General features: G+C 40.9%; 1 protein-coding gene across 5 annotated transcripts in view; it reads left to right on the top strand.

Moving 5' to 3' along the window:
* Positions 1-20,842, top strand: part of DHRSX (dehydrogenase/reductase X-linked) — a 284,280-nt gene that overhangs the window by 214,269 nt on the left and 49,169 nt on the right. For all 5 annotated transcript variants that reach the window (XR_010022421.1, XR_010022420.1, XR_010022422.1 and 2 more), the window contains exon 9: positions 20,118-20,293. The gene's annotated coding sequence lies outside the window, so the exon portion shown is untranslated. The remainder of the gene's footprint in view (positions 1-20,117; positions 20,294-20,842) is intronic.

Raw genomic sequence — 20,842 nt, 5'->3', positions numbered from 1 at the left:
CTCTCTCCCTCTCTCTCTCTCTCTCTCTCTCTCTCTCTCTCTCTCTCTCTCTCTCTCTCTCTCTCTCTCTCTCTCTCTCTCTCTCCCCCTCCCTCTCTCTCCCTCTCTCTCTCTCTCTCTCTCTCTCTCTCTCAGCTCCCACTTATGACTGAGAACATGCAGTATTTTTCTTTCTGTACCTGACTTATTTCACTTAACATTTTTCTCTAAGCTTATCTGTGCTGCTGCAAATGGCAGGATTTCATTCCTTTTCACGGCAGAGTAGTATTCCATTGTGTATATAAACCACATTTTCCAGTCATCCACCAGTGGACACTTAGGTTGGTTCCATATCTTGGCTATTGTAAATAGAGCTGCGGTGGACATGGGAGTGCAGGTGTCCCTTTGACATGATGATTTCCATTCCTCTGGGTATACACCCAGCAGTGGGATTGCTGGATCATATGGAAGATCTCTCTGTAGTTGTTTGAGAAACCTCCATGCTGTTTTCCATAGTGGTTGTGCTAATTTACAGTCCCACCAACAGTGTAGGAGCATTCCCTCCTCTTCATATCCTCACCAGCCTTTGTAATTCTCTGTCTTTTGATAGTAGCCAGTCTTGCTGGGGTGAGATGACATCTCAGTGTGGTTTTGATTTGCATTTCCCTTGTGCTGAGTGATATTGAGCATTTTTTCATGCGTCTATTGGCCATTTGTATGTCTTCCTTTTAGAAAAGACTATTCAGTTCCTTTGCCTAATTTTTAATTGGGTTATTATTATGAATTTTTTTTTTTTTTACCATGGAGTTGTTTGAGTTCCTTCAACCTATTTAGAGTCACTATTATTTCTTTTCTATAACCAGATGGGATGTGGAAAGTCGTCACACATTGACTATCCCATATCTGAAATGCTTGGGACCTGAAGGGTTTCTGATACCAGACATTTTCAGATTTCAGAATGTTCACATTATACTTACCAGTTGAGCAACTCAGATCTGAAAATGCAAACTCCGAAATGGTCTTTGAGCATCACATCAACAAGTTTCAGATTTTACAGCATTTCAGATTTTGGATTTGGGAATGTAGGGTGCTCAACCTGTGTTAATAAAAATGAGGCAAAAAAAATTAACACGTTCCCATTCAAGGTTATATCTGAGCCTTGTTTAACAAACCTGTCTGGGAGCACTTGACCCTCAGCAGTTGTAACCATTTATAACTTACTATTGATTATAGATTATGCATCTGACACCATAAAAGCTCTCAGTTAACTTGCAGAAGATGAGTAGGTGGTAAATGATGTCTGCTCAAGGCAAGAGATAACCCAAAGTGTGTGGCATTATTGCCCTTGAAGAGACTCTCTTGCTTGGCGTCTGGTTTTTCAATTATACTCCAGCACCCTGACTATATAGTTACCAACGGTAACTATAATTACCAGACTTCCCAGCCTCCGTTGAGCCAGTTTTTACACTCTCAAGGTCCCCTCATTAATGAGTTAAATAAATCTGTGACACAGGATTATCTAACCTTTTACACAGGCTCGCTGTCTATTTACAGGAGAGTCATGTTTTTAAGTTTTTGAAAATTGCAATTTGACAGCATGAACCATGAAAGAACTGAATGTAGAGCTGGGAGGTTCTTTCTGACGAATGAGCCCACTTCCTTCCAAGGTCGACCAGTCACGTATTTCTCTTCAAAATCTTCTCCTTCCTGCGGCAGAGCGAGTAATGATCTCCCGAAGATGTCCACGTCCTCATCTCCGGAACCTGGGAACATGCAACCTTCCATAGCAACAGGGGCCTTGCAAATGGGACTGAATTAAGGATCTCAAGATGGAAGATGGATTATTGAGCAGGACCAGTGTCATCACAAGGGTCTTTTTTTCTGGGGAATATGTTTGTTTTTTTTTTTTAATTTAATTAATTAATTTTTTTTTATTGTAACATGGTTGAATGTACATATTTGTGGAGCACAGCATTGAATATCAATACCTGTGTGCAGTATGTGATGTTCAAATCAGGGTAATTAGTATATTCTTCATCATACAGTGTAATCCATTTTTATGGCCCTTTATCTTTCCCCTTCCCGGTCCCCCTTTCTCACCTCTAGTAACCTCAGTTCTGTTTTCTTCTCTTCAAATTGACCAGATAAGGAAAATATGGCCTATCTATATGATGGGATACTACACTGCCATAAAAAAGAAATGAATTCTGCCATTCGCAGCAACATGGATGAGCTTGGAGAAAATTATGCTAAGTGAAATAAGCCAAGCACAGAAAGAGAAATACCACATTTCCTCACTCATAAGTGAGAGCTAAAAATAAATAAATAAATAAATAAACAAGGGTCTTTATAAGAGGGAGGTAGGAGGCTCAGAAAGACACAGGGCAATGTGGTCACAAAAGCTACCCAGCTGTATGAAAATATACTACAGAGATCTGAAGATGCTGCCCTGCTGGCTCTGGAGGTGGATGAAAGGTCCGGGAACCAAGGAATTTAAAGAATGCAGCCTTTTGAAGACAGCAGAGTCCAGGAAGCAAATATTCCCCTGCAGCTTCCAGAAGAAACCAGCAGGGCCAGCACCTGGATTTTAGCCCAGTTGGACCCATGTCAGACTTCCAACTTGCAGAACTGTGAGAGAACACATATGTGTTGCATTAATCCACTGAGTTTGTGGTCATTTGTTACAGCAGCAGCAGGAGACTCATACATCGCCCCAAGGACTCCCCTGCTCCAGTCATTCCAATGGAGAATCCATTCTTCTTGTGCTAGACATTTCTTGTAATTGATTATGTCAATCTTTCCTTACATGGGACATTTCTCTCTCTTTTCCCATTTCATTAAAAGCTTCTCCTTTGTCTTAACAACACTGAAATCAGTCAACACACCAACACATAAGAGCCGCTCTCATTAACAGCGCCAGCCAGGTAGCATGTGGGTGAAAACTGGGCTTGGTGCCCCCTCCCCATATGCTTTATCCCCTCTTCTTCTCCCCAGGTGTGGTTTTTTCCTCTCCACATCATTCCCCACATTGTCTTTCCTGATTCTTCATTTCAAATTCCTACCAGTTTCATATCAGCTGCACCACAAAGTCTGGCAGTCCCTTGGAAATTAATTTAGGTACTTTCACATGGAGACATCGGTTCTCACTTCCAAGTGCCCGATAAACTGGGGTTTTGCCCCCAGCCAAGGGCACAGAAGCCAGGTGAGCAATCACTGCCCTGGCCCTCCAGGCTTTGCTGCAGACCACATTAGTCATCAGTACGCTGAGCTGGCTCAAAGCAGAGGCTTCAGCCCCATGCTTTGGAAATTCTGCAAGTCACTGTGGGCCTGTGCATTTGTTAATATAAATGGTAAATCTGAGCCAAAAAAAAAAAAAAAAAAAAAAAAAACAGGAAGGGAAAGAAAAAAGAAATGCCTTCCCATAACATTAAATACAACTATGATTCAGATGAAATAGCTCTAGATAAAGGCATGCACCTGTGGATTTACAACACCTTATCCAACGCCCTGCCTTCAATGCCTGATTACTCTGCATACGATCTGCTTTATGAAGGCAACCTGGGTGGGGTGGGGTCCTCAAGACATCACTTTCTGCCCTGTTTTCCCTTAAAGCCGGGAGCAGAGACTCCTTACATTTCTGAAGCTGTCTACAAGATGCATTTTGAAACTGTGGATTTTTGTAAAAGGTTTCACAAGAAGTGCTGCTAGATGAGCTATCGCAACGGGGACCCACTTACCTGGGAACAATACCTTACACAGATGACTAGGCGACTCCAAGGTCGTGAGGATTCTTAGCTCAGCTTTTGAGACAAAGAGGCTGATTCGGAGACTGTTTTGTGCTTGAGCGTGGACTTTCAGGGAGATGTTCTCCTGCTCACTGTTCTTGCAGGAGGAATTCAGTCTCTAAAAGCGCCTTTGTCTTCTAGACCACAGTTCCTCAACCTTGGCACTATTGATAATTTGGAGCTGGATGATTCTCTGTGGTGGGGACTGTCCTGTGCATTGTAGGGTATTGAGCAGTGTTCCTGGGCTCCACCCAGCAGATGCCAGCAGCACCCCTCAATTGTGATGACCAAAAGTATCCCCAGACATTGCCCAATGTCCCCTGGAGGTGGGGGATTACCTCCCAGGTTTAAACCACTGTCATAGATAAATGATAGGTAGGTAGACAGATAGGTAGAGAGATAAACAGTCTCTCACAGTAAGCCAAAGTTTCTCAGCCTCAGCACTAGTGACATTAGGGCTGAATGATTCTCTGTAGGGGGGACCGTCCTGTACACTATAGGGTGTTGATTAGTGTTCCTGGGATCCACCCACAAGATGCCAGGAGCACCCATCCCAGTTGTGACAAGCAAAGATGTTCCCAGACATTGCCAAATGTGTCCTGTGGGGCAGAATCTTCCTCAGTTGCAACCACTGCCATAGGTAGACAGACAAAAAGGCAGATAGAGAGACAGGTAGGTAGGGAATTGACAGGTGAACGATACACACAGATATATGATAGATGATGGATTGATGAGAGATAAGTAGACATGATAGATAGATGATTGATAGATATAGGTAGGTGATAGATACATGCGGATATATGATAAATGATGGACTGATGATGGATGGATTGAGATAGAGTCTGTCACACCAAGACAGGGCTTCCCAACTCAACACTGGTGACATTTGGGGCTGGATGATTTTATGTGGTGGGGACTGTCCTGTGCACTGTACGGTGCTGAGCTGCATCCCTGGACTCCACCCGCTTGATTCCAGGAACAGATCTCTCACCCCACATTGTGACAGCCCTAAATGTCCCCAGATGTGGCCAACTATTTCGCAGAAGGGAGCAGAATCACCCCCAGATGAGAATCCCTGCTTTAGAACAAGGCATCCTTTCCATGTGAAAAATATCACAGATCACTCCCCTGAACCCAATACGCGCACACACACACACACACACACACACACACACACACACACACACACACACACACACACACACACACACACACACACACACCCCTGTCTGTACCATCCACGGTGCTGAACCCCAGCTCTGTGCCAGGTTTAAACTAGAGGCTCTGCGTGCATCCTGGTCACATTCCAGCAGACACTGCATCTACTCCCCTCCAGCACATGAGGTGCTGCACATAGGGGTGTCATTTTGTCGGTGTGAATCCCTGCAAGGACAACACTCAATACAGATACAGAAATCCTCAGGATCGGGCAGCATTTGCTAGATAAGGCCTCTTGTATACACATAGATGCCGCAAATGATCCCTAAGGATTTGGAGAGGTTCCAGCGCCCCTTTATTGAGAATAACGGCTGTCACCCCTGCAGCACAGAGCTTCAAATCGGTGCTGAATTGATGGGAGGAATTTCACCTGGTGTCGTAATCTCACCAGTCTTTATTTTTCAGGCACATGGGCTTAAAAGAAGGGTGTGTTTTTAGAACTGAGGCTTGATGTAGAGAACGTTAAGCATTTATGTCACACCTGGGTCTGAAGTCAGCTAATCCCTGAATTCCAGACGCCCCTCGATTTAAGAGTGAAGCCTAATTTTCATCCTAAAGGGGAAAGAATTGGGCGTGTGCCTAAAAGAGAAGGCAGGCAATAGAGAGACCGTTTCACCGTGACTCTCCATGGTGAACAGCATGTTCTGAGCAACTTCAGCACAAGACACTCGAAGGAAACTGTGCAGAGATAGGAGACCACTAAGCTTTTTTATAATCATTATTATTTTTTTCTGTTGGAGAAGACCTTTCTGTGGAGGAGATGGTCTCTACACAAAGACAGTCAGAACTGGGGGGAAAAAAGTAGAAAGAAAAAGGCAGGATATTGGCTCCTTATTCTGCGGGAGGAACTATGTTTAGTGCTTTAGCCTGGGTTTGACCACTGAAACCCTGAAGTCACATTAGGAAAACCAGAGACCCTAAATGTGACTGGTTCTCACTAAATTCTCTCTCTCCAAACCTCACACCTTCAGGATTTTGTTTGTTTGTTTTATCTGTTTGTTTGTTTTTAAACAAGAAATAGTGGCATTTAATTGAAAAGAGGCTTACATTTGGGGGTCAATAAAAAGCCTCCGATTCTATATATAATTTACTGAATTGTTTTGAGAAGACACCAAATGAGTTGTTTATTCTTCCAGCAACTATTAATTTTCAGTGATGCTTCAGGATTGGTTTTGCACGGGAAATACAGCCATGACAAAAAGGGAGAGATAATGAACATGGGAAGATAGATATAGATTTTAAAAAATAGAAACGAATACAAGATAGATATGGATTATGGGCATAGACATAGATTTAGGTGTGGGAGTGAACGTGGAAAGAGGTATAGACGTCGTTAAAGATGTGGATAAGACATGAATGTAGACTCTAGTAGAGATACAGATGTAGATATAGGTACACGTGGTACAAATAGAGATATCCAAGGTCACAGATCTGGTCATAGGTCAACATACCCCAAGTCTCCTGGTGAAGCTGAAAGATGGCTCTTTGCACCAGAGCATACTCTAAGTACCCCCAAGCCGAAGTCAGAAGGGGCTTGCTGCTTTGAATCAATGACGGTGGATTTTATTGTGAATTTACTGAATTTGAAAGGGCCAGGTAACCACCTCGTCTTTATTTAATGTTATAAGCATTGTGAGCTGCCTCATGTATGGGAGTGTGTGAGCATATGTATGCATATATGTGTGTATGTATCATGTGTGCATTTTATGTGTTCACATGTGTGTGGGTGCTCATGAGTGTACATGTGTGCATACATGACTACATTGTGTACATGCATGTGTGAATATGTGTGCGTAAAGGTGTGAATGTGTATAGATGTGTGCAAATGCCTTGTGCATGTGCACATGTATGTGTGTGCAATGCATGTATGCACTTCTGTGCATGTATGCATCCAAGTGTAAATGTGTGTACTTGACTGTGTTCATGTGTGCATATGTGAAAGTGTATTTGTGAGTGTGTGAATGCTGTCTGCATGCATACATGTATGTGCATAGGCAATGCATATATTTTTATGTGCACTGTGTGCATGCATGTGCACATGAGTGTAAATACCTGTGTGCATGAATGTGTGTGTGAATGCCTTGTATATGTGAGAATGCAAGTGTGCTTTGGGTAATGCACGTGTGAATTTACATTCATGCATGTGTCCGTGCATGCTCACAAGTGTGAAAATTTGTGTGCGGATGTGTGCAATGCATGTATTTATGTGCATGTGTGCATGTGTATACATGACTGTAAATACCTATCAGAACATATGTGTGCAATGCTTGTATGCATTTATGTGCATGTGTGTACACTCGTGTATGTGTGTGCACATGCATGTGCATGCCTTGGTGTGAGTGGATGTGGGGAAGACAGGTCTGCAAGGAAGAGAGTGATTTAGATCCCAACACATGGAAGTTCTCATTGTGGAGGACAGGCTAGTTGTGTACACAGACAGGGGAGCAGAGGAAGAAGCAGCATCCCAGCAGGGGTGACAACAGCTTCGAAATCCTCTTGGTGAAGTGCACGGCACAGATCTAGGGTCGGATAACTGAAGATGACTTAAAATGTAATTGGGGCCAAAAACAAAACTTCCCACTGCCCAGCTGCAAAGGCGGGGCAGGAGTTTGGCTGAGAGGTTGGTGCTGGAGATGAAGATGTTCTCCAGTGATGCTTTCCTGAAATCACAAGAGGAAGGAATATGCACGGGGGAAAGAATGGAGAGAGAAAGACGGACACCAGCTCTGTGCAGGACAGGAAAGGCACAGAGGTTGGAAACCCTGAATGGGAGCCTCTTTCCAGTTTTCTAGAACACAGTTTGTAGTTACCCTGGGAAATGAAAACTGATAGACTCATTCAAGATGGATTTTGGCAAATCAGGGCTGCTATCTGGGCTGAGTTTCTTCCAGTCCTTCTCTTTGGCCTGTTCTTTTTTATGTGGCACCACCCTCAGCCCAGTTCTGCTATCAGCATCTGCATCCCATCAACACATCTCAAACGTACAGGCATCATTTCACTGAGACCCAGGTCTCAGTGTTTTATCTCTTGGTCACCACTAAATGATATTCACTGAGTACTTAGCATGTACATTCATAGTCCTAATCTTTTATTTATGTTTTTATTGATTATGCATATTCATGCGGTACAAAGCTGACCATCACCACCTGTGTCCAAGATATTATCCCTAATCTTTTAGAGAAACATTTTGCTGTCCTCACTTCCCAGAGACAACCCAAACCTTGGCATGTGAAAACAAAACAAATCAAAAATGGAAGGATGCGTGCTAAAAATAAAAAGGAGTGGGTTAAAAGAAGGGGAAAAGAGAAAAATAAACATTTGTGGTGGGTTTGAATCACACTTTATGTCACTGGGATGATGCTTTAATATTTCTACATGCTCAGAAATTATAGAAATAATTGCTTTAGTTATCCCATTAGTCATTTAGGAATGTGTTCTTCCTGTTCAGTGGAACTGTTATGCTTGAGTTTTATGCTGTTTTTTAAAAACAGAGAAGGCTGAGTCCTATAATTTGGAAAGAACCTTATGCTTTCAGATTAAATTTTAAAAAAATAAATAAAAGAGCCATCATTTATCAGTTGTCCATTATGTGCCCCAAATCGTGCCAGACCCTCACACATATGATCTTACTTGAGGCCCATGAACATATAAGAAAGACAGTTTGGTTTTACCCATTTTACAGATGAGAAAGTGGGACTGGGTTCCTTGCACATGGTCACGTACAACCATGATTGACAGAATTCACATCATCTGATTTTTTTTTTTTCTCAATCGTAATCATTTGTGATGCCCTTCCTGGCAATTATAAAACTTTTCAGCATTATTTTTTTTTTTTCCGAAACAACCATCAAACTGCTTGACCTTTTGGAGGCAATGATTTAATTATTGTTCAAAAATGGTATGTTTGATTCATCTTTAAATACTCAACAGAGTATAGATGATGCATTATGGACCTCATGGTTTTATGTTTACCTTCAATGGGAAGTTTGGGACAATTTTAGAGACTGTAGGTCAGGCATTAGCAAACCTTCTCTGTAAAGAGTCAGAGATGAAATAGGTTAGGCTTTTCAGAGCCCGCCAAACTGGACTGTTACATGCAAGGAAAGAAAGGGACTGTCTTGATTGAACCACTCGTTGTGTTTTTGGGTCTCTTGAGTACAACTGTGGAGACCTAACCTTGACTCATGCACTTGACTAGCAGGTGAAGGCAGTGATGTTAAGTCTTTGGATTCTTTCTACTGGAGTCTCAGTGTGCAACGAGATGATCAGGAAAGCATCACAGACCAAGTGAGGCTCCACTTCATCTCCAAGGATGGACAGAACTCAAGAAGGTGGAGAAAAATAGAGTGGACACTTCAAGCTTCTGAACATTCAATGAAGACGAAGGCCACAGCATGGAGAAGATCCCTTTGACAGAGCACGTGAGGATAAATTAGAAAAGGTAGCAGGGTATCAGCTTAGATATTGGACCAGAAAACTGAATTTATTCTGCAGATAATGGAGAGGAACCAGTTAACAATTACAGATAGATCTACCCTAGGACCCAGCTATTCCACTGCTGGGAATATACCCAGAGGAATGGAAATCACCCTGTCGAAGGGATACCTGCACTCCCCTGTTTATTTCAATGCTATTTATAATAGCCAAGAGTTGGAACCAGCCCAATATCCATCATCAGATGAGTGGATACGGAAAATGTGATATGTCTACACATTGGAATGCTACTCTGCTATATAAAAAAAAATGAAATACTACCATTCACAGCAACATGGATGGACGTAGAGAAAATTATATTAAGCGAAATAAGCCAGGCACAGAAAGAGGAATACCACAAGTTTGTACTTATTTGTGGGAGCTAATAAAAATAAATACACAACAATCACAACAATTCCTTCAACTTAAGACAGGTGAACAGATATGATGTTGATGGGGGGAGAGGAAAAGGAGGAAAAGGAATTGGTAAAGGGACATGAAAATCAACTACATTGTCTATTGATAAATCAAAAGAAAAAAAGAAAAGGTAGCAGGGTATCAGCTTAGATATTGGACCAGAAGACTGAATTTACTCTGCACAGAAGAGGGAGGAACCAATTGGTTTTTGAATAAGGGGATGACACTACCAAATCTGTGCTCTGAAAAATGCATATTATACCTTCCTTCTTGCCCATTTTTCCATGGTGCTGCATAAAGAAGAAAAGTTAAATGAGGTAGTTGTGCGTTGGTGCATGGTTTGCTAAAATGATAAATTCATTTTGACACCTATTCATCAATTTCAATATTTTCAAGTATGGAGATAAAAATGTACATTTGTTAAGCCAATTATTAATGATGAAACTACTGTGTTCCGTAGCCTTTTCTCTTTGTCGATCTCAACAGAATTTTTGCAATTTGGGCAATAGTATATATGCAGTAGACATACACAGACACACCGTGGCAGGTGCACTTGTAATTCTGCAGACTTCTTATGAGCACTCCATGCCCTGCCACTAATGTTCTCCATCCACAGGCTTGGACCCGACATTCTCACAGTGTAGGTCTGTGTATCTCTAAGCTTAACTTGTTTTTTTTAATTAATTTTTTTCATTGCACATGTTTATGGGGTACAGTTTGTTGTTTCAGTCCATGCGTGTATTATATGATGCTCCAATCAGAATAGTTAGCAGACCTGTCACCTACACATTGATCATTTCTTTGTGGTCATAATAAATCCTCTTTTCTGGCCCTCATGAAATATACAGTACAGTATTGCTACCTGTTGTCACCTTAGAGCACCAGAATTTATCCTTCCTATCGAACTGTCACCTTGTAACTTTATACCCGTCTACCAACCTTCCCGCTTCCTTTCCCCGCCTCTGGTAACCACTATTCTACTCTCTATTTATCTTCATTTTGCTCTCCTTTTATTTTTCTTAAATGACCCATGATCATTGTATATATATATATATGTCTGCAGTGAACTATGATATTTGGGTCCATTCACACTTTGTGTGATGATCATATCAGGGTGGTTAATACATCTATCACCTCAAACATTTGTCACTTCTTTGTGAATGGATAACTGGATAAGGAAAATGTGGTGCGCACACACACAGTGGGATACTACTCAGCCATGAAAAAGAATGAAATTCTACCATCTACAGCAGCATGGATGAGCTTGGAGAAAATTACGTTAAGTGAAATAAGCCAAGCACAGAGAGAGAAAGGTTCTCAGTCCTATGTGGAAGCTAAAAAAGTTGATGTTGTAGAAGGAGAGAGTAGATGAGTGATTGCCAGAGACTGATTTTCCTAAATAGCAGTTGATCCTGACATGGAGCGTTTTCTTAGTAGCTCACGCCTTCTCTCACCTCTGCAGAATGGCCTCTAAGCAGACGCCAGGCATGTCTACTATCCCAGAGGAGCTGGGATATTAGTGTCACTGAGTGATTTGTTTGCCTTTAAAAAAAAAAATCCCTGTTTATGGCAGTTCTTTGAGAAATGATTAAAAGGACAATATAGGAAACAATTCCTGATTCTGAACTCAGGATTGCTCACTCTGTGTTTTATTTTTTTAAGAAGTTTAAATAACTTTCTTGTTACCTAATATCAGATTTTTTCAAGAAAATTCTATGACATTCTATTTAAAGAAGATGGATGACATGTAGTTGCAACTGACTCTTGGAAACTTTTGGAAATGCATTGAATAGAACCGCTGCTGGGGAAACAGTCGCAATCTAATAAATATGCGGACAGCTGTGAGTTTCACTGAAGGGTTTTCTGTCTGTCTAACTGTTTCCAAGGAGAGGGCTTCATTTCTGTGATGGAACAAATTAACAAGATATCGCTGAATAGAAATATGTTTTGCTTCAGTCGGTTCACAGGGCCCTAACATTTGCTGAAATTGTTTATCTGCAGTCTTGGTTTTCTTAGATAAATACTGCTTTATATTCTTGTGAGAAAACTGTGATTTTACTTGTAACAAGATATCAATCATTGCTCATAGATTTACGTTTTCACAATGATATCAGCAGCCTAATACGATTATAACATGATTACTCATTTACTTAGTTCAATTTAAGTGTAGAGTTCATGAGGAAAACTTGCCTTTAGGATTAGGGATCTTTTGAGACTAATTGGTCCAATCACAGGCTCCAATCAATGCAACTTTGTGACTGCACGTTACAGAGAAATGGGGGGGGGGGGGCGGGAATTGTACAGGCCTGAGCTCAGGAGCAGAGAACAGAGTCTATTTCAACTAAAGTTGGAGGAAATTTACTATAGCATGTATTTTTTAAAATCAGGATGTAATTCACATGCCATAAAATTTACTCTTTTAACATGTACAGTTCAGAGGTTTTTACTATATTCACAAACTTATAAAACCATCACGTCTACTTAATTACACAATATTTTTGTCACCTGAAAGAAACCCCATTCCCATTAGCAGTCCCTCACCATTCTGCTCCCCAGCGTCTGGCAAACACTAGTCTGCTTTCTCTCTCAGTGGATTTTCCTATTCTGAACATTTCGTATAAATGGAATCATACAATAAGTGGCCTTTTGTGTCTGGCTTCTTTCTCTGAGCATGTGGGAGTGCTTCATTCCTTTGCATATCTGACAGTGCATTTTCTGTAAATTCCATATTACCCATTCCAGTTATTTATCCGTTCATCCACTGATGGGCATTTATACTGTTTTCACCTTTGGGCTATAGTGAATACTGCTGCTATGAACATGCATGTACAAGTTTTAATTTGGACACCAGCCTTCAGTTCTTTCGGGTATATACCCAGGAGTGGACTTGCTGGATCGCATGTGAATTCTATGTTTAACTTTCTGAGGAACTGCCAGACTGCATTTCACAGCACCAGCAATGAATGAAGATTTCAGCTTCATCATGTCCTTACTAAATCATGTCATCTTCTGTCAGTTTTTATCAAAGCCATCCTGGTGTGTGTGAGGGGGTATCACATTGAGGTTTTTGTTTGCATTTCCCTAATAACTACTGATTTTGATGCACATCTAAATCCCACAGGAGCATATATGATTAGTACACCTACGTCATCTTTCATATTTTTACTTTTAATGGAGTCTAGACAGAACAGAGTTTAATATTGGGGCCTCTGACAAGCAATTGACCCTACAATGTGGGTGGAGACTGTGTTAATCCCCAAGCCATCAGGGCCACTAACTGTTACTGCACAAGCTTCAGAGACAGTGGTTGCCAAGACCACATGTATAACTCATGTCTTGAGTTCCCATGCTTACATTAACTTTTAGCACCCCCACCTCTTTATCGTCCTATTTCCTCACCTGGTAAAGGGAACTATGATTTCACCACCTCATAGAAGTTTACTGAAGATTCAAGCCAGCAAGGACTTACTGAGCATCTGATATGTGCACCTTGGGATAAAACTATGAGCAAAACAGCCAAAGATCTGGGCCCTCATTGTACTTATTAGTAGCAGGAGAGAGTAAACAACAATTATAATAATTATGGAAAGTACCTAGAGAAAGTGGTGAGATTATGGGAAAAAGAAAAACTCAAATTAGAACTGAAAAATCATGAGTGCTAGGAGTGGGGTGCCATAGGCAGAATTGAATAGAACAGTCAAGCTTGGTGATTTTTGGAAAGAAATTTATATAAAATAAGGGATGTAGAGCTCTTAGGTCTGTAACAATCACACAGAGAGGAAGTGCTCTAAATCTGTCAGCAGCCATTGTCCTCATCACCATCACAGTCACCATCATCACCATCACCATCGTCATCATCATCACCATCATCACCACCATCACCATCATCACCATCACCATCATCATCATCACCATCATCAGAATCATCACCATCATCACCATCACCATCATCATCATCACCATCATCACCATCATCACCATCACCATCATCATCACCACCATCATCACCATCACCATCATCATCATCACCATCATCACCATCATCACCATCATCATCACCATCATCATCATCACCATCACCACCATCATCATCACCATCATCACCATCATCACCATCATCACCATCATCACCACCATCACCACCATCACCACCATCATCATCACCATCATCACCACCATCACCACCATCATCACCATCATCACCATCACCATCATCACCATCACCATCATCACCATCATCACCATCATCACCACCATCATCACCATCATCACCATCATCATCATCATCACCATCACCATCATCACCATCATCACCGTCATCATCGTCATCATCACCATCATCACTATCATCACCATCATCATCACCATCATCATCATCATCACCATCACCATCATCACCATCATCACCATCACCATCATCATCACCATCATCATCATCACCATCATCACCATCATCACCATCATCATCACCATCACCATCATCACCATCATCACCATCACCATCATCACCATCATCACCATCATCACCATCACCATCATCATCACCATCATCATCATCACCACCATCACCACCATCACCATCATCATCACCATCATCATCATCACCATCATCACCACCATCACCACCATCACCACCATCATCATCACCATCATCACCATCATCATCATCATCATCACCATCATCACCATCATCACCATCACCATCATCATCATCACCATCATCACCATCATCACCACCATCACCACCATCATCACCATCATCACCATCATCACCATCATCATCACCATCATCATCATCACCATCACCATCATCACCATCACCATCATCACCATCATCACCATCACCATCATCATCACCATCATCATCATCACCATCATCACCATCATCACCACCATCACCACCATCACCACCATCATCACCATCATCACCATCACCATCATCATCATCACCATCATCACCATTATCACCATCATCACCATCATCACCACCATCATCACCATCACCATCATCATCATCACCATCATCACCATCATCACCATCACCATCATCATCATCACCATCATCACCATGATCATCACCATCACCATCATTACCATCATTGTCATCACCACCACCATCATCTATATCTCAATTATGTTTGTTAAACTATCAAATTTTTCTTCTTGAAAGGGTAAATGTTATTGTATGTAAATTATTTCTCAGTAATTATTATAATTTTGTATCCATTGACCACTGTCTCCTCATCCCCTCTCCTCCCCTTATTCATCTCTGTGAATGTACCCAAATATCATATTGGGCTCCATGAACATATACAATTGTCATGGGTCAATTAAGAAAAGTAAATTAAGAGGAAAGTAATAGAGAGTAGAATAGTGATTGCCAGAGTCAGGGCAAGGGGGTTCAGGGAAAGGTTGATAGACCTGTACAAGCTGCAAAGTTACAGTTCGATAGGAAGACATTCTGGTGCTCTAGGGTGACAACAGCTAGCAACATTGTATTGCATATTTTAAGATAGCGAGAAAAGAAGTTCCTGGATGTTAAAACCACAAAGAAATGATAAATGTTTAGGTGATAGATATGCTAACTATTCTGATTAGATCAATATACAATATATGGATGTATTGAAACAACAAACTACACCCCATAAGAATATACAACGAAAAGACACTTTTAAAAAGATTTATGGTAAGGAAAAAATAATAATAATTCTTATTACAAAACTATTGGTGCCGAAGAAGATCGGTAACAATTCACATCTCCTTATGTCTGCTTGAGTTTGATGTGCCTGGCTATTAAAGCATCTTAATAATGTTAATGATGATCACAGTGCCACGATAGAAATTCTGGAAATCATCTTCTTGAAGTCAACATTCATTGTTTCCAAGATGACCATCAGCTCTCCCAGTTGATGGCAGTGAATCTGTCTGCACATTACTCATCAGGGCTCCTGCCCAGAGAAGATTCCACGTAACATGAAGGAACCAGGGCTGAAGGTACTGTTCACACTATTTGGAATTTGAGTCCCCAAAACCCACACTGCCAGGAAAACTCAAGCATAGGAAATTGTGAGGAGCTTTCCCACAAGCAGTCTCCAAGGAATCCCAAAAAGAGAGCCATGGACTTGCAGTGAGAAAACCACCATACATGGCTTCTCTGGAAAGCCAGACATGATCTCTCCTGGAAACAAGGAAGACCTCCAGCACCTAGGCAAGGAGAAACCGTAATCAGTAACCTTAACCTGTTAGTACCCACAGTTTTACTAGTGTTAAATCAAGCCCAATGGCAAGATCAGAGCTTCAGAAAACCTCATGAGCCCTGAAATACAGTATCCAAGAGTTGCCAGCAATAAGTGCTTGCTGTGCAGTCTAGGTTGTGAGGTCATTTCTTCTTTTCTCCATTTCTTTTCTTTCTCTGTCATCCAGAGTCTCTTCTTACTTGGGTAAGAGGTGGGAGGGGGGAAAAAAGAAGAGAAATTGAACAAGTGTATTCAACCTGAAAACGTTGTAAGGGTCCCCTTTGGATGACAGGGAAAATGTCATTGCAACATGAAACTAAAGCAGAAAACATGCAAGTGCCCACAGCTTCCGGAGTGTTGCAACGTTCTTACCGTCTCAGCAGAAGGTTGGGAGGAAAAATGCACTGGGGAAAATGTATCGAGAAACCTGAAGTCACCCTGATCATTAACGTCCCCAAAGGAAAGGGGTTTTCAACAGGAGCTGCTGACTTCAGTCCGTGGGCCAAATCTGGCCTGTGCCCCTTGTGTGTAGATAAAGTTTTATGGGGACACAACCGTGCTTATTAATTTTTGTATTACCTTTGGCTGCTTTTATGCTATAATGACAAAGTGAGTAATTGTGACCATATCGACTGCAAACACCAAAATACTATTTTGTCCTTTACATGAAAATTGTGGCAACCTGTAGTCTAAAATATTCGACTTTGATCTAAAATTCTTGATTACTACAAATCATAAAAATCTTCATTTTATAGTGTTCATAGTTTCGTCGTGCAGTAGAAAAAGGATGTAATTACAGTCTAGAAGGATAGCTAATGATCCATGAATGAACACCCCCTCCCCTAAATAACTAAGAAGGTCAGAACCAACCTCAATGGAAGAATGCTTGGATTTTTATTAAGGATCTTGACCCATTGTCATTGAATTAAGCTAATGTGGATATAATCTAGAAAATACAGGGACTATTTTAATTGAAACTTAAACTAGTGTAGCATTTTCTAATCTCTCTTTATAAGTCACAGTTATGAAATCAGGAGAGGAGGAAGTCCTAAGAGACCCTTGAGCCTACCACGTAGTGTAAATACATTCTGTTTCTTTGACTTGGAGGATTAAAGTTCCCAAACAATGAAATGATAAATGTTTGAGGTAATGGGGAAAAAGAAGTCAGTGGTTGCCAGGGTCTCAGGGGAGGAGGGGGGGGAGGGAGGGATGACTCGGTGGAGCCGAGAGGATTTGCAGGGCAGCAGAACGGTTCTGTGCGATAATGTCATGGTGAATACATAACATGCATCTGGCAAAACTCACAGAACTGTACAACACAAACAGGGAATTCTAATGGAAAATTTAGTTAATAATAATGTATCAACATTATTAATCATAATAATTTGATATTATTATTTATCATCATAATAGTAATTTGGTATTATTACTTAATATCAACACAAACTGCAACTGTACAACTACACAACAGAAACAGGGAATTCTAATGTAAAATGGAGTTAATAATAATGTATCCATATTGGTTCATAGTTGTAACAAATGTATCTCACTAATGTAATATGTTAATAATAGGAGAAACCGTGTGTGTGTGTGTGTGTGTGTGTGTGTGTGTGTGTGTGTGTGTGTGTGTTGAGGGGAAATATCTCTACTTTCAGCTCTATTTCTCTGTAAACCTAGAACTGCTATAAAAATAATGTCTATGACTAGAGGGGAAAATTTAGTATTTACAATAACTAGCTGTGCACTTTTTGGTTGACAACGTGCTTTCATTGTTTGAATAGTTTTTGTGTCAGATACATCAGAAATTCTTTGTTTCATCAATCTTTTGTATTTTTTTTTTAATCTCTAATTCGTTTATTTCTGCTCTGATCTTTGTTTTTTCTCTGCTTCTAATGATTTGGGGTTTGGTTTTTTCTTCTTCTAGTTCCTTGAGGTATAACATTAGGTTGTTTATGTAAAGTCTTTCTTTTTTGAGGTAGGTATTTATTGCTAGAAACTTCCCTCTTAGAACTGCTTTTGCTGTATCCCACAGGTCCTGGTATGTTGTGTTTTCCTATTCACTTGTCTGCAGGAACTATTTAATTTCCTTCTGGGTGTCTTTCACCCAATCTTTGTTTAGGAGCATGTTGTTCAATTTCCGTGTATTTGTGTGGTTTCTAGTGACCCTTTTGCCGTTGGTTGTTAGTTTTATTGCACTGTCATCAGACAAGGTAATTTATATGATTTTTATTTTTTTAAATTTGTTGAGACTTGTTTCATGTCCTAACATATGGTGTATTGTAGAGAATGTTTCATGTGCTGCTGAGAAGCATGTGTATTCAGCAGCTATTGGATGAAATGTTCTATACATGTCTGTTAGGTCCAATCGGCTGAGAGTAGAGATTAATTCTGATGCTTCCTTGTTAATTTTCTGTCTGGATGATTTATCTTTTGCCGAAAGGGGGTGTTAAAATCCCCAACTATTTCTGTGTTGGAATCTATTTCTCCCATTAAGTCTGGTAGTGATTGCTGTATACAACTGCATGCTCTGGAGTTGGGTGTGTATATATTTAAAATTGCTATATCTTCTTATTGAATTGATCCCTTTATTTTTATATAATGACCTTCCTGATTTTATTTTTTTTACATTCCTTGGCTTAGAGTCTATTTTATCTGATACAAGTATAGCTACTCCTGCCTGAAATATTTTTTTCCATTCCTTCACTTTCAGTCACTGTGTGTCTTTATAGGTGAAGTGAGTTTGTTGCAGGCAGCATGTTGTGGGTTCTTGTTTTATAATCCATTGAAGCCACTCTGTGTCTTTTAAATGGGGCATTTAATCCATGCACATTTAGTTATGATTGATGTATAGGGGCTTGTTCCTGCTTTTTTTCTTCTTGTTTGGTTGATCCTTTTCCCCAGCCTTACTGTCTTCCTTTGTGACTGAGTGGTTTTAAGAAGAGATTTATTGTGAGAATTGGCTCACGCAGTTATAGAGGCCAGGAAGTCCCACAGTCTGCTGTCTGCAAGCTGGAGAAACAGCTTGATGTAATTCAGTCCTCTGAAGGCCTGAGAACCAGGGGCGGCAAAAAGGCAAAAGCAAGAGAGGGAGAGCTTCTCACGTGCCCTCCTTTTAAAGCCATCAGAACCACACCCATGACCAATCACTAAGCCATCAATCCATTCACAAGGGCACAGTCCTCACAATCTAATCACATCTCCAAGGCCCCACCTTTCAATGACCATAATAGGATTCCCAACCCTCTTAACACTGTCACAGTGAGGGGTTGTGTTTCTAACACATGGAACTTGAGGGGACACAGTCCAGCTCATATCAAATGACATTCACTGTGTCTGCTTGTCCAGTGAGGGTCATAAGTGTTTCATGTATCTTTGCAGTTCTGAGTGTTTTCTGCATCACAACTGTCCTGATGTGTCTCTAGGTTTTCCAGTTCTCATATGTATCTGCACATTTCCCAGGGGGAAAAAAAAGACAGCTCCAAAGAGCCTGGAGAAACACAGTACAATTCCTCCAGCCCTTATCTTTCATGACACTGTTGGAAACTGCCCCACCCCCTCCACCTGCCAGCATTTTGTTGGATTTTAACCCAAGGAGAAAATAGTCCTGACAGAGAATGGCTGGGCCATCGTCTTACTGGCTCTGTGAAGGGATGCAGAAATAGCCGGCATGTTTTTCTCAGGCTCTCTCGGCCTAGATTTTGGAGTGACTTGATTTGCTCCTTATGACAAAGAGGTCATCATGGAGGTGATCACTTAAGTAAGAAGTGATGATTATCTTGTTCTGCAATTTTTTTTCAAAAAAACACAACTTTTCCTTTTGTTCTCTGTGCTCAACTCTTCTGCAAAACTGCCTTTAGCAATCTGAATCAGTTAATGGAAAAATGGTGAGATGGAGCCATCTGGTCTCCCTCCTGAAGCCGGGCTGTGTTTCCTCTAGATTCCTTCCTTTTTATCACTCAATAATAAACACCTTTGATTTCTAATGGTGTTTTCCTCTTCTACTTTCCAGACAGGAAGAATATTCAGCATGCCCCAGGCTGGGTGAGGAGCTGCCTCCTCTGGTGTTTCAGAGATCCTCTGGGCCACGTCAAGTGCAAAGATGACACCTCAGTCCCTCACGGCAGGGGACAAGATTTCTCTAGTGTGGAGTTCACAAGAGACGGTGACATACGACACTCACAAATGGTAATCACGTCCTAGTTTAAAATGCCATCAATCCTCATGGTTTGCAGATTCTGTATTTGCAAAAGTGCCTGCTCTATGTATTTCTTTTAATTTTTATAGCAGTTTTAGGTTTACAGAGATATTGGACAGAACGTATAGATAGTTCCCATACCCTCCCCCCCCCCGACACACACATACACAGTTTCTTCTATTATTGGCATGTTACATGAGTGTAGTGCATTTGTTGCAATTATGTCAATTTTTGTTGTATCAATATTGATATATTATGATTAAGTTCATTTTACATTAGGATCCCCTCCTTGTATTATACAGTTCTGTGAGTTTTGCCAAAGGTGTAACGTTACATAGTCACCATGACAGTATCATGCAGAAGAGTTTCATGGCCCTAAAAATCCTCCGTAGTCCATTTATTCATCCTTCCGTCCATCCCTCATCCCCTAGAACCCTGGAGACCACTGATTCTTTCCCTTGCCTCAAACACTTATCATTTCTTTGTGTCAGAAACATTCAAAATCCTCTCTTCTAGTTTATTGAAAGCATACAATACAG

Source organism: Cynocephalus volans, chromosome X, assembly GCF_027409185.1.
Source record: "Cynocephalus volans isolate mCynVol1 chromosome X, mCynVol1.pri, whole genome shotgun sequence".
Taxonomy (NCBI): domain Eukaryota; kingdom Metazoa; phylum Chordata; class Mammalia; order Dermoptera; family Cynocephalidae; genus Cynocephalus; species Cynocephalus volans.
This window is presented reverse-complemented; position numbering and strand designations above follow the sequence as displayed.